Below are 15,708 nucleotides of genomic sequence, written 5' to 3'. Positions count from 1 at the left end.
TTCACAACTTAATATTTGAAAGATGATCATTTGGCCTCTCCTTAAGTATATCCAGTTACAGTGGCCTCACTGTCTTAATTCTAAGAAGTCTCAGCATCAGAAATGGTTATTAACATTGATGGAGAGTGAAAGCCAAGTTTCTCACTGTTGGAGAAAGAAGTTATAGATAAGCAAGATGGAAAGTCTAGAATAAACCCCAGGGTAATGGGTATGATAGGAAATCATACTATTTTTGCAACATGTATATATGTAAAATCACTTTTTCAGTAATCACCCAGAGAGTATTTGTATGAACAGTAAATTCTATATTTAAGAATTTGGACAGAAAAACAAGTTATGTTGTTATCCATTTATTTATTCCTTCAATTAAAACTTTAGTATTTATTATATCCAGGCACAGTGTTCTTAGGTTTACAAGGGTAAACTAATTGTCATTTCATCAACTCAAAATCTAGTGAGGGAAACAAATGTTAACTGACTATGTGTATAGAAAGGTGAATTACATTTAGGATTTATGAATACATAAGTTTGTATAGTATACATATCTATATATAACACTTTAAAATTTGATTTAAAATATTTAATCATTTTTTATTTACAATGGTTAGTTTCTGGTGTATAGCAAAGTGATTCACTGATATGTAGGTGTGTGTGTGTATATATGCTTGTCCATACTCCTCTCCATTTTAGTTTAAGATACTGAATATAGTTCCCTGTGCTATACAGTAGAGCACTGTTACTTATCTATTTTATATATAGTAGTTTATATCTAATCCCAAACTCTTAATTTATCCCTCCCCACAAGCCCATCCCAAACTTTCCCCTTTGAAAACTATAAGCTTGTTCAGACCAAGAGACTCCCAGAAGAAAGGGAAAAGAGGATTGAAAATGTGTTTGAAGAAACTATGCCTAAAAACTTCCCAAACCTAAAGAAGGAAACAGATCAGATATCCATGTATAGGAAGCACAGAGGGTCTCAAACAAGATGAACCCAAACAGGTCTACACTAAGACATATTATAATTAAAATGGCAAAAGTTAAGGAGAGGACACTAAAGACAGCATGAAGAAAAACAGAGTTAGTTACAAAAGAACCCCCAGAAGTCTATCAACTGATTTTTCTAAAGCGAAAGATTATCTATATGGAGTGAAGTAAGTCAAACAGACAAAGATAAATGCCATATGATATCAGGTATATTTGGAATATTAAAAAATGATACAAATTAAATTATTTACAAAACAGACTCATAGAAAACAGACTGTATACTTAAAAGTAGTTAAAATTATTTATTTTTATGTTGTGAATATTTTACCCATGAGAAAGGTTTAACATTGTTTTCTAATTATAATTTTTCAAGGTAATTTGCTAATTTATTTAGAAACAAATGAAAATCTAACACGTTAAAATATTCTAGAGGAACAAAGACTCTATAAACTTGTAGAAGAATTTATAAATTTGTTTTCCAGAGAAAATATAGAGCAGAGTCACATTCAGGTAAGAGTATTAACAAAATTTCTTTTCTGGCTCACTTAATTTTAGCAACTTATTTTCTTAAATTTTAATTTAAAAAATTTTAAATAGCAGCATAATAAACTGATGTGAATTCAGAGATATTACTGAATTTTCTACCTATTACTAGATTTTGTTAATTTTAATGTTAAAATTTTACATAAAACAGTAACCTTCAATGGTCAGTGTTGTTCTGTACTCAAATAGATAAAAATTCAATACTGAGTAACTTTTCCTTGAATGAATTGTGAATGTGTTTACTTCTGACCTTGCTTTTTATTGTTTGTGGGTAAAACGAAGGGAGATAGAGTTGAACTAATCATACTAACATTGTGGTGTGTTATCATCATTAGTTTACTCAAGTTCCCTCTCTCATTTCTACATTATTAACGTTTGTCCCTATCCTTTTCCCACTTCTTTGCTACTCAGCTACAGGTGTTCACTCTAATGGATTTAATGTGTCTTTAGATAAATTTGAAGTTTGAAAAAAATGTCATGTCTTTTGTTATGGAAGTAGTTTAAGTTTGCATAAATAATGTGCTACTGTAGATCTCTTGCGCTTTTCTTTTCAACAGCCTTAGTTTTTTAAGCACTATTCTGTAGTTGGAAGTATGTCTGAGCCATTGTTTCTCACTGATGCATCTCATTCTAATGCTCTAATCATCCAGTTCCCTTGCAGAGTAGGATCCAATTATTTGTAACCACATGCCTTTTCCATGTCTGCAGGGTGAATACCCACAAGAGTGATCGCCAGGCTAGGGTATAGTTTTTTTTCTTGAAGTTCTACTCAGCTGTCCCAAAGCAGTTGTACTTAGTTTGCACTTTCAGTGGCAGTACACGAAGGTGCCCATCAGTCAACCACTCACTGACGCTTGATGTTACCAGGCTTCCTAATCTGTCCGAATCAGTTGAGCATAAACTGGCAGGCATTTCATTATTCCAAACTGTATTTTTATAATTGTCATCATCTTTAAACAATTTCCTTTCATATATATTTTTATCCATGTACCTTTTTAGTAATTTAGGCATTCCATTCTAAGGAGGGGTTTGATATATTATCTATTTGTGTTGATGTGCCAGAGGTTCCTTACATAGCCTAGATATTTATCTTACTGATTTTAAATGTTGCCAATATTTTCAGCCACCTATGCCATTAACTACATCTGTATCGTCCAGTTGAACAGAAATCTTTGTTTTTGATACAGTGAAATACATTAATTATTCTATTATGATTTAGGTTTAGGGGCCTTAGAAAAGGTACTAAAGTATCTTTTACATTGATTTTTATTAATTTTATACTTTTGTTTTTCATGTTTTAAACTTTACTCCATGAGAAGTCATTTTGGTATGTGACATACTATAGGGATCCCATATTATTTTTCTCCATATTATGAGTCTTTCTTTTTCCAGTTCCATCTACTAAAAGAACCATCCTTTTCCTGACTGATTTATGAAGCACACCACATCTGTGGTGTGCTAAGTTCTCACAGAAGTGGGTGTGGTTTGGCTAGTGAAGATCTTCTCTGGTTGGGTATCGAGATGATGGGATTTACTCTGGTACTGTAGTTACATGTGACTGGAGCCAGATCCTATGGCTGCTGCTGCAGGTATGGGCAGGCATGACTCCCAGCAGATTCCTGGGCTGGCAGGATCAGCCCTGCTCTTCAGGTGAAAGGGACTGGAGCCAAATAACAGGCTGACACAGTGTCCATAGCCAGACCAAGGGTGGAGGGCCTGCTACCCACAGAAGATGGGTGTGACTCCTCCTAGACCCTTGGTGGATGTACTGTTTGCAGAACAAGTCCAGGTCTGTAGCAAGGACCACAGCTGGCAAGCTTGCCACCTGAGCGCACACAACAAAATGGCCTTTCTTGGTCTTGAGCTCCACTAAGGTTCACAAATTCCTTCCTGGATCCCACAAAGGCACTATTGTCCATGGATAGCTGCCAAATTACTGTTGCTATGTGGTGTTACAGAGAAGGCAATGGCACCCCACTCCAGCACTCTTGCCTGGAAAATCCCATGGATGGAGGAGCCTGGTAGGCTGCAGTCCATGGGGTCGTGAAGAGTCGGACACGACTGAGCGACTTCACTTTCACTTTTCCCTTTCATGCACTGAAGAAGGAAATGGCAACCCACTCCAGTGTTCTTGCCTGGAGAATCCCAGGGACGGGAGGGCCTGGTGGGCTGCCATCTATGGGGTCGCACAGAGTCGGACACGACTGAACCGACTTAGCAGTAGCAGTAGCAAAAATTTAGTGTTAAAAGTGGATGTTCTCCTAGTCAGCCATCTGACTAATGTCACTCTCAAAATGCTTTTTAAAGTCATGTACTAAAAAAAATATCCATATACTGAGATTAATTTTTATTGAAGTATGGTTGATTTATAATATTGTGTTAGTTTCAGGTAAACATCAAACTGATTCAGTCATACACACACACAGCCCTTTTCAAATTAGTTTTCCTCCTTTCTGGATATGTGCCTAGGAGTCGGATTGCTGGGTTCTATATTTAGTTTTTAAAGGAATCTCCATACTGTTTCAAGAGTGGCTGCACTAATTTACATTCCCAACAGTGTAGGAGGGATCCCTTTTCTCCACATCCTCTCCAGTATTTACTGTTTGTGGGTTTTTTGAAAATGGTCATTCTCCCTGGCATAATGTGTGATACTTCATTGTAGTTTTGATCTGCATATCTGTGATAATTAGCCATATTGAACATCTTTTCATGTGCCTGTTGGCCATCTGTATGTCTTCTTTGAAGAAATGTCTATTAGATCTTCTGCCCATTTTCTGATTGTGTTGCTTGGGTTTTTTTTTTTTAATATTGAGATGTATGAGCTGTTTGTATATTTTGGAAATTAAGCCTTTGTTGGTCACATTGTTTGCAAATATTTTGTCCTAGTCTGTAAGGTTCTTGTTTTGTTTAGAGTTTTCTCCAGTAACTGATAAAAGTGTTATATTAAATTACTAGACCGTCTCAGTATTCTTGCATTCCATCTTTTCTTCTGTGTCAACTTTTGCCTACCCTTTCAAATGTGTGCCTTTTGAATGACCTGTTTTGATGCCACTTTTTTCCCCTCCAGTTACCATATTTGTAACAACTACTACATTATGGCTTCAGTTCAATTCAGTCACTCAGTCGTGTCCTACTCTTTGTGACCCCATGGACTGCAGCACACCAGGGCTCCCTATCCATCACCAACTCCAGGAGTTTACTCAAACTTATGTCCATTGAGTTGGTGATGCCATCCAACCATCTCATCCTCTGTTGTCCCCTTCTCCTCCTGCCTTCAATCTTTCCTATCAGGGTCTTTTCAAATGAATCGTTATGGCTTATTTCTCTATTATTTCTTATATATTATACTGCAGTTTCTATTACAATTCTATTTATAGTTTCATGGGTTTCCCTGGTGGCTCAGCTGGTGAAGAATCCGCCAGCCATGTGGGAGACCTGGGTTTGGTCCCTGGGTTGGGAAGATCCCCAGAGATCTTTCCCTAGAAGGGAAAAGCTACCCACTCCAGTATTCTGACCTGGAGAATTCCATGGGGTTGCAAAGAGTCGGACATGACTGAGCGACTTTCACTTTCAGAGTCAATCCATTTCTGCCTTACCCATGACTCTGCTAATGAACAGTTTTTAATCTGGTTTCCTGATTGGCCTGAATGACTCTGAGATGCACTATAGTCTGATACTCTCTTAAGTAATCTTCCTTCTTTGTTTTCTTGTGTGTTAAACCTCCATCACAATTTCAAGGCTCTCCTGGTCAACATCTGCTCCATCTCTAGTACAGTTCAAAGTCTGTCAAATCCAGTACAGTTCTAAATCTGTCTTGAGATATACTTCACAGCAGACATTTTTTGTTGTTTCTCTCAGAGGAAATACTTTCAATATTTTGTTAACCAGTGTGTTTTCTGAGTTACTGATCTTTTAAAATTTATTTAATTGGAGGCTAATTGCTTTACAATATTGTGGTGGTTTTTGCCATACATTGACATGACTCAGCCATGGGTGTACATGTGTCTCCCATCTTGAACCCCTCTCCCAGCTCCCTTCCTATCCCATCCCTCTGGGTTGTCCCAGTGCACTGATTCTGAGTGCCCTGTTTCATGCTTCGAACTTGGACTGGTCATTTATTTCACATATGGTAATATAAATGTTTCAATGCTATTGTCTCAAATCATTCCACCCTCACCTTCTCCCACAGTGTCCAAAAGCCTGTTCCTTATATCTGTGTCTCTTTTGCTGTCTTGCATATAGGGTCATTGTTACAATCTTTCTAAATTCCATATATATGCATTAATATACTATATTGGTATTTTTCTTTCTGACTTACTTCACTCTGTATAATAGGCTCCAGTTTCATCCACCTCATTAGAACTGATTCAAATGTGTTCTTTATAATAGCTGAGTAATATTCCATTGTGTACATGTACCACAACTTTCTTATCCCTTTGTCTGCTGATGGACATCTAGGTTGCTTCCTTGTTTTAGCTATTGTAAACAGTGCTGTGATGAACACTGGGGTACATGCATCTCTTTCAATTCTGGTTTCCTCAGTGTATATGCGAGGCAGTGGGAGGTATATGCTGGGTCATATGGCAGTTCTGTTTCTAGTTTTTTAAGGAATCTCCACACTGTTCTCCATAGTGGCTGTACTAGTTTGCATTCCCACCAACAGTGTAAGAGGTTCCCTTTTCTCCACACCCTCTCCAGCATTTATTGTTTGTAGACTTTTTGATAGCAGCCATTCTGACTGGCATGAGATGGTACCTCATTGTGGTTTTGATTTGCATTTCTCTGATAATGAGTGATGTTGAGCATCTTTGCATGTATTTGTTAGCCATCTGTATGTCTTCTTTGGAGAAATGTCTGTTTAGTTCTTTAGCCCATTTTTTGATTGGGTCATTTATTTTTCTGGTATTGAGCTGCATGAGCTGCTTGTATATTTTTGAGATTAATTCTTTGTCAGTTGCTTTGTTTGCTATTATTTTCTCCCATTCTAAAGGCTCCCTTTTCACCTTGCTTATAGTTTCCTTCATTGTGCAAAAGCTTTTAAGTTCAATTAGGTCCCATTTGTTTATTTTTGCTTTTATTTCCAATATTCTGGGAGGTGGGTCATAGAGGATCCTGCTGTGATTTATGTCGGAGAGTGTTTTGCCTATGTTGTCCTCTAGGAGTTTATACTTTCTGGTCTTGCATTTAGATCTTTAATCCATTTTGAGTTTATTTTTGTGTATGCTGTTAGAAAGTGTTCTAGTTTCATTGTTTTACAGGTGGTTGACCAGTTTTCTCAGCTCCACTTGTTAAAGAGATTGTCTTTTCTCCATTGTATGTTTTTGCCTCTTTTGTCAAAGATAAGGTGTCCATAGGTGCGTGGATTTATCTCTGGGCTTTCTATTTTGTTTCATTGATCTATATTTCTCTCTTTGTGCCAGTACCATACTGTCTTGATGACTGTAGCTTTGTAGTATGGTCTGAAGTCAGGCAGGTTGATTCCTCCAGTTCCATTCCTCTTTCTCAAGATTGCTTTGGCTATTCAAGGTTTTTTGTGTTTCCATACAAATTTTGAAATTGTTTGTTCTAGTTCTGTGAAAAATACCATTGGTAGCTTGATAGGGATTACACTGAATCTGTGGATTGCTTTGGGTAGTATACTCATTTTCAGTATATTGATTCTTCCAATCCATGAACATGGTATAATTCTCCAACTGTATGTGTCCACTTTGTTTTATAGTTTTCTATACATAGGTCTTTTGTTTCTTAGGTACATGTATTCCTAAGTATTTTATTCTTTTCCTTGCAATGGTGAATGGGATTGTTTCCTTAATTTCTCTTTCTGTTTTCTCATTGTTAGTATATAGGAATGCAAGGGATTTCTGTGTATTAATTTTATATCCTGCAACTTTACTATATTCATTGATTAGCTCTAGTAATATTCTGGTGGTGTCTTCAGGGTTTTCTATGTAGAGGACCATGTCATCTGCAAAGGGTGAGAGTTTTACTTCTTCTTTTCAATCTGGATTCCTTTTCTTTTTCTTCTGATTGCTGTGGCCAAAGCTTCCAAAACTGTGTTGAATAGGAGTGGTGAGAGTGGACACCCTTGTCGTGTTCCTAACTTTAGGAGAAATGCTTTCAATTTTTCGCCATTGAGGATAATGTCTGCTGTGAGTTTATCATATATGGCTTTTATTATGTTGAGCTATGTTCCTTCTGTGCCTGCTTTCTGGAGAGTTTTTATCATAAATCGGTATTGAATTTTGTCACAGGCTTTCTCTGCAGCTATTGAGATGATCATATGGTTTTTATCTTTCAGTTTGTTAATATGGTGTATCACATTGATTGATTTGCAAATATTGAAGAATCTTTGCATCACTGGGATAAAGCCCACATGGTCATGATGTATGATCTTTTTAATATGTTGTTGGATTCTGTTTGCTAGAATTTTGTTGAGGATTTTTGCATCTATATTCATCAGTGATATTGGCCTGTAGTTTTTTTGTGTGTGTGGCATCTTTGTCAGGTTTTGGTATTAGGGTGATGGTGGCCTCATAGAATGAGTTTGGGAGTTTACCTTCCTCTGCAATTTTTTGGAAGAGTTTGAGTAAGATAGGTGTTAGCTCTTCTCTAAATTTTTGGTAGAATTTACTTGTGAAGCCATCTGGTCCTAAGCTTTTGTTTGTTGGAAGATTTTTTATTACAGTTTCTATTTCTGTGCTTGTGATGGGTCTGTTAAGATTTTCTATTTCTTTCTGGTTCAGTTTTGGAAAGTTATACTTTTCTAAGAATTTGTCCATTTCTTCCAAGTTGTCCATTTCATTGGCATATAGTTGCTGATAGTAGTCTCTTATGATCCTTTGTACTTCCGTGCTGTCTGTTGTGATCTCTCCATTTTATTTTTCATTTCTAATTTTGTTGATTTGATTCTTCTCCCTTTTTTTCTTGATGAGTATGGCTAGTGGTTTGTCTATTTTATTTATCTTCTCAAAAAACCAGCTTGTAGTTTTGTTGATTTTTGCTATAGTCTCCTTTGTTTCTTTTTCATTTATTTCTGCTCTAATTTTTATGATTTCTTTCCTTCTACTAGCTCCGGGTTCTTCATTTCTTCTTTTTCTAGTTGCTTTAGGTGTAAAGTTAGGTTATATATTTGATTTTTCTCTTGTTTCTTGACATAAGCGTGTATTGCTATGAACCTTCCCCTTAACACTGTTTTTACTGAATCCCATAGATTTTGGGTTGTTGTGTTTTTTTTTTTTTTTTTCATTTGTTTCTATACATATTTTTATTTCCTTTTTTTATTTCTTCCATGATTTGTTGATGATTCAGAAGCGTGTTATTTAGCCTCCATATGCTTGTATTTTTAATACTTTTTTCCCCTGTAGTTGACATCTAATCTTATTGCATTGTCATCAGAAAAGATGCTTGAAATGATTTCAATTTTTTTTTTTAATTTACCAAGGCTAGATTTATGGCCCAGGATGTGATCTGTCCTGGAGAATGTTCCATGTGCACTGATAAAAAGGTAAAATTCATTGTTTTGGGGTGAAATGTCCTATAGATATCAATTAGGTCTAACTGGTCCATTGTATCATTAAAAGTTTATGTTTCCTTGCTAATTTTCTGTTTGGTTGATCTATTCACAGCTGTGAGCAGGGTTTTAAAATCTCCCACTATTCTTGTGTTAATTTCCCCTTTCATACTTGTTATCATTTGCCTTATGTATTGAGGTGCTCCTATGTTGGTTGCATATATATTTATCATTGTTACATATTCTTCAGAATCTGCCTGCAATGCAAGAGACCCTAGTTCGATTCCTGGATTGGGAAGATCTGCTGAAGAAGGGACAGGCTACCCACTCCAGTATTTTTGGACTTCCCTTGTGGCTCAGCTGGTAAAGAATCCGCCTGCAATGCGGGAGACCTGGGTTGATCCCTGGGTTTGGAAGAGCCCCTGGAGAAGGGAAAGGCTACCCACTCCAGTGTTCTGGCCTGGAGAACTCCATGGACTATACAGTCCATCGGGTCACAATGAGTTGGACATGACTGAGTGACTTTCACTCACTTCTTGGATTAATCCTTTGATTATTATGTAGTGTCCTTCTTTGTCTCTTTTTACAATTTTTATTTCAGTCTATTTTATCTGATATGAGTATTGCTACTCCCGATTTCTTTTGATCTCCATTTGCATGAAATATCTTTTCCAGCCCTTCACTTTCAGTCTATAAGTGTCCCTTAGTTTAAGGTGGGTCTCTTGTAGACAGCATATATAGGGGGTCTTGTTTTTGTATCCATTCAATCAGTCTTTGTCTTTTGGTTGGGGCATTCAACCCATTTACATTTAATATAATTATTGATAAATATGATCCCATTACCACTTACTTTGTTGTTTTAGGTTGGAGTTTATACACCCTTTCTATGTTTCCTGTCTAGAGAAGATCCTTTAGCATTTGTTGAAGAGCTGGTTTGGTAGTGCTGAATTCTCTCAGCTTTTGCTTGTCTGTAAAGCTTTTGTTTTCTCCTTCATATTTGAATGAGATCCTTGCTGGGTATAGTAATCTGGGCTGTAGGTTTTTCTCTTTCATTACTTTGGGTATGTCCTGCCATTCCCTTCTGGTCTGAAGAGTTTCTATTGAAAGATCAGCTGTTATCCTTCTGGAGATCCCCTTGTGTGTTGTTGTTTTTAATATTATTTTAATAATAATAACAATATTTTAAAATAATAAGTTCCATAAGGATAACAGCTGCTTTTAATATTATTTTGTCCTCCATAAGGATAAAAGCTGCTTTTAAAATTTGCTCTTTGTGTTTCATTAGTTTGATTAATACGTGTCTTGGGGTGTTTTGCCTTGGGTTTATCCTGTTTGGGACTCTGGGTTTCTTGGACTTGGGTGGCTATTTCCTTCCCCAATAGCTTTCAACTATTATCTCAAGTATTTTCTCACACCCTTTTTGTCTTCTTCTGGGACTCCTGTGATTCTAATGTTGGAGTGTCTAACATTGTCCCAGAGGTCCCTAAGGTTGTCCTCATTAATTCTTTTTTCCTCTCTGCTTCATTTATTTCCACTATTCTATCTTCCACCTCATTTATCCTATCTTCTGCCTCAGTTATTCTACTGTTTGCTCCCTCCAGAATGCTTTTGATCTCATTTATTGCATTATTCATTATTGACTGACTCTTCTTTGTTTCTTCTAGGTCCTTGTTAAACATTTCTTGCATCTCCTCAATCCTTGTCTCTAGTCTATTTATCTGTAATTCCATTTTGCTTTTAAGATTTTGGATCATCTCTACTATCATTATTTTGAATTATTTTTCAGGTAGACTTCATATCTCCTCCTCTTTTGATTGGTTTGGTGGGCATTTATCATGTTCCTTTACCTACTGAATATTTCTCTGCCTTTTCATTTTGTTTTTATTGCTGTGTTTGAGGTGCCCTTTCTGTAGGCTGGAAGTTCGTGGTTCCTCTTTATTGTGGCACCTGCTCCCTCTGGATGGGGTTGGACTAGTGGCCTGTCAAGGTTTCCTAGTTAGGGGAGCTTGTGTCTGTGTTCTGGGGGGTGGAGCTGGATCTCCTCTCTCTGGAGTGCAATGAAGTGTCCAGTAGTGAGTTTTGCAGTGTGTATGTGGTTTGGCATGGTTTTGGTTAGCCTGTCTTTTAATGCTCAGGGCTGTGTTCCTGCTTTGCTGGAGAATTAGCATTGATATGTCTTGCTCTGGAACTTGTTGGCTCTTGGGTGGAGCTCGGTTTCAGTGTAGGTATGGAGGCTTTTGGGTAAGCTCTTGTTTATTAATGTTCCCTATAATCAGGAGTTCTCTGATGTTTTCAAGTTTTGGAGTTAAGCCTCCTGCCACTGGCTTTCAGTCTTATTCTTACAGTATCCTCAAGACTTCTCCATCCATACAGCATAGATGATAAAACATCTAGGTTAATGGTGAAACAGTTCTCCACAGCAAGGGACACTCAGAGAGGTTCAAGAGTTACATGGAGAAGAGAAGAGGGAGGAAGGAGATAGAGGTGACCAGCAGGAGAAGAGGGGGAACCAAAAGGGGAGAGAACAATCTAGCCAGCAATCAGTTCCCTAAGTGTTCTCCACAGCCTGGAACACCCAGAGAGATTCACAGAGTTAAGTAGAGAAGACAGGGGGATGGAGAAGATGGAGGTGACCTGGGGGAGAAAAGGGAGAGTCAAAAGGGGTAAGAGCAATCAAGCCTGTAATCACACCTCTAAGTGAAAATGGATACAGAAGATTAGATTCTTAAAGGTACAAAATTGATAAAAAATACCAAAAAGCAAAGATTAAAAATCTAGAGGTTAGACTCTTAAAATAACAATATTAAAAAAAGCCAAAATCAATCACAAAAATTATTTAAAATATATATATGAAATTTGCTTTTAAAATAGGGTATTTTTGACAAGGTAATAGTAGGTTATGAAATGAAAATTAATGGAGTAATAAAGAACTTAAATTTTTTTAAAAAATCAAAAAGTGATAATAATAAAAATATATCTAGGAATTTCTCTGGCGCTGTTGTGGGCAGTATGGGGTCAGTTCAGTTTCAGATAGTTCTTTGTTCCAGCTTGTACTTGTTCTCGAGGTGTATAAACCCCCTCCAATGCTTAGTCAACGTTCAGTTCAGTTCAGTTGCTCAGTTATTTCTAACTCTGCGACCCCATGGACTGCAGCACGCCAGGCCTCCCTGTCCATCACCAACTCCCGGAGTCCACCCAAACCCATGTCCATTGAGTCGGTGATGCCATCCAGCCATCTCATCCTCTGTCATCCCCTTCTCCTCCTGCCCTCGATCTTTCCCAGCATCAGGGTCTTTATGAGTCAGCTTTTGCATCAGGTGGCCAAAGTATTGGAGTTTCAGCTTCAACATCAATCCTTCCAATGAACATTTAGGATGATTTCCTTGAGGATGGACTGGTTGGATCTCCTTGCAGTCCAAGGGACTCTCAAGAGTCTTCTCCAACACCACAGTTCAAAAGCTTCAATTCTTCGGTGCTCAGCCTTCTTTATTGTCCCACACTCACATCCATACATGACCACTGGAAAAACCATAGCCTTGACTAGAGGGACCTTTGTTGGCAAAGTAATGTCTCTGCTTTTTAACATGCTGTCTAAGTTGGGCATTCTGTTAGACCTCTCCACCATGACCAGTCTGTCTTGGGTGGCGTGACTTAGTTTCATTGAGTCAGACAAGGCTGTGGTCCATGTGTTCAGATTGGCTAGTTTTCTGTGATTGTGGTTTCAGTCTGTCTGCCCTCTGATGCCCTCTCTTAGCACCTATCATCTTACTTGGGTTTCTCTTACCTTGGACATGGGGTATCTCTTCATGACTGCTTCAGCAAAGTGAGGACGCTGCTCCGTATCATTATACAGTGGAAGTGAGAAATAGATTTAAGGGACTAGATCTGATAGAGTGCCTGATGAACTATGGATGGAGGTTTGTGACATTGTATAGGACACAGGGATCAAGACCATCCCCAAGAAAAACAAAGGCCAAAAAGCAAAATGGCTGTCTGAGGAGGCCTTATAAATAGCTGTGAAAAGAAGAGAAGTGAAAAGTAAAGGAAAAAGGAAAGGTATATCCATTTGAATGCAGAGTTCCAAAGAAAAGCAAGGAGAGATAAAGCCTTCCTTAGCGATCAATGCAAAGAAAGAGGAAAATAATAGAATGGGAAGGACTAGAGATCTCTTCAAGAAAATCAGAGATAAAGGGAACATTTTATGCAAAGATGGGCTTAATAAAGGACAGAAATGATAGGGACCTAACAGAAGCAGAAGATATTAAGAAGAGGTGGCAAGAATACACAGAAGAACTATACAAAAAAATCTTCATGACCAGATAATCACGATGGTGTGATCCCTCACCTAGAGCCAGACATCCTGAAATGTGAAGTCAAATGGGCCTTAGGAAGCATCACTCTGAGCAAAGCTAGTGGAGGTGATGGAATTCCAGTGGAGCTATTTCAAATCCTAAAAAATGATGCTGTGAAAGTGCTGCACTCAATATGCTAGCAAATTTGGAAAACTCAGTAGTGGCCACAGGACTGGAAGAGGTCAGTTTTTATTTCAATCCCAAAGAAAGGCATGCCAAAGAATGCTCAAACTACCTCACAATTGCACTAATCTCACACGATAGTAAAGTAATGCTCAAAATTCTTCACACCAGGCTTCAGCAATATGTGAACTTTGTACTTCCAGATGTATCAAGCTGGTTTTAGAAAAGGCAGAGGAACTAGAGATCAAACTGCCAACATCTGCTGGATCATTGAAAAAGCAAGAGTGTTCCAGAAAAACATCTATTTCTGCTTTACTGACTATGCCAAAGCCTTTGACTGTGAGGATCACAAGAAACTGGAAAATTCTGAAAGAGATGAGAATTCCAGACGACCTGACCTGCCTCTTGAGAAACCTGTATGCAGGTCAGGAAGCAACAGTTAGAACTGGACATGGAACAACAGACTGGTTCCAAATAGGAAAAGGAGTACGTCAAGGCTGTATATTGTCACCCTGCTTATTTATATTGTATGCAGAGTGTATCATGAGAAATGCTGAGCTGGATGAAGTACAAGCTGGAATCAAGATTGCTGGGAGAAATATCAGTAACCTCAGGTATGCAGATGACACCACCCTCATGGCAGAAAGTGAACAAGAACTAAAGAGCCTCTTGATGAAAGTGAAAGAGGAGAATGAAAAAGTTGGCTTAAAGTTCAACATTCAGAAAACAAAGATCATGGCATCCCATCCTGTCACTTCATGGCAAATAGAAGGGGAAACAGTAGTTGACTTTATTTTTCTGGGCTCCCAAATCACTGCGGATGGTGACTGCAGCCATGAAATTAAAAGACGCTTACTCCTTGGATGGAAAGTTATGACCAACCTAGACAGCATATTGAAAATCAGAGATATCGCTTTACCTACAGAGGTCCATCTAGTCAAGGCTATGATTTTTCCACTAGTTATGTATGGATGTGAGAATTGGACTATAAACCGAGCTGAGCACCGAAGAATTGATGCTTTTGAACTGTGGTGTTGGAGAAGACTCTTGAGAGTCCCTTGGACTGCAAGGAGATCCAACCAGTCCATTCTTCAGGAGATCAGTCCTGGGTGTTCATTGGAAGGGCTGATGTTGAAGCTGAAACTCCAATACTTTGACCACTGGATGCAAAGAGCTGACTCATTTGAAAAGACCCTGATGCTGGGAAACATTGAGGGCAGGAGGAGAAGGGGACGATAGAGGATGGGATGGTTGGATGGCATCCACGACTCAATGGACATGAATTTGGGTAAACTCTGGAAGTTGGTGATGGACAGGGAGGCCTTGGCATGCTACAGTTCATGGGGTCACGAAGAGTCGGACACATCTCAGTGACTGAACTGAACTGAACTAGGTTGGTCATAACTTTTCTTCTAAGGAGTAAGGGTCTTTTAATTTCATGGCTGAAATCACCATCTGCAGTGATTTGGGAGCCCAGAAAAATTAAGTCTGACACTGTTTCCACTGTTTCCCCATCTATTTCCCATGAAGTGATGGGACTGGATGCCATGATCTTAGTTTTCTGAATGTTGAACTTTAAGCCAACTTTTTCACTCTCCTCTTTCACTTTCATCAAGAGGCTTTTTAGTTCTTGTTCACTTTCTGCCATGAGGGTGGTGTTATCTGCATATCTGAGGTTATTGATATTTCTGCTGGCAATCTTGATTCCAGCTTGTGCTTCTTCCAGCCCAGAGTTTCTCATGATGTACTCTGCATATAAGTTAAATAAGCAGGGTGACAGTATACAGCCTTGACGTACTCCTTTTCCTATTTGGAACCAGTCTGTTGTTCCATGTCCAGTTCTAACTGTTGCTTCCTGACCTGCATACAGGTTTCTCAAGAGGCAGGTCAGGTGGTCTGGAATTCTCATCTCTTTCAGAATTTTCCAGTTTCTTGTGATCCTCACAGTCAAAGGCTTTGGCATAGTCAATAAAGCAGAAATAGATGTTTTTCTGGAACACTCTTGCTTTTTCAATGATCCAGCAGATGTTGGCAGTTTGATCTCTGGTTCCTCTGCCTTTTCTAAAACCAGCTTGAACATTTAGAATTTCATGGTTCACATATTGTTGAAGTCTGGCTTGGAGAATTTTGAGCATTATTTTACTAGCATGTGAGATGAGTGCAATTGTGTAGTAGTTTGAACATTTTTTGGCATTG

This window comes from Bos javanicus, chromosome 13, assembly GCF_032452875.1.
Source record: "Bos javanicus breed banteng chromosome 13, ARS-OSU_banteng_1.0, whole genome shotgun sequence".
NCBI lineage: Eukaryota > Metazoa > Chordata > Mammalia > Artiodactyla > Bovidae > Bos > Bos javanicus.
This window is presented reverse-complemented; position numbering follows the sequence as displayed.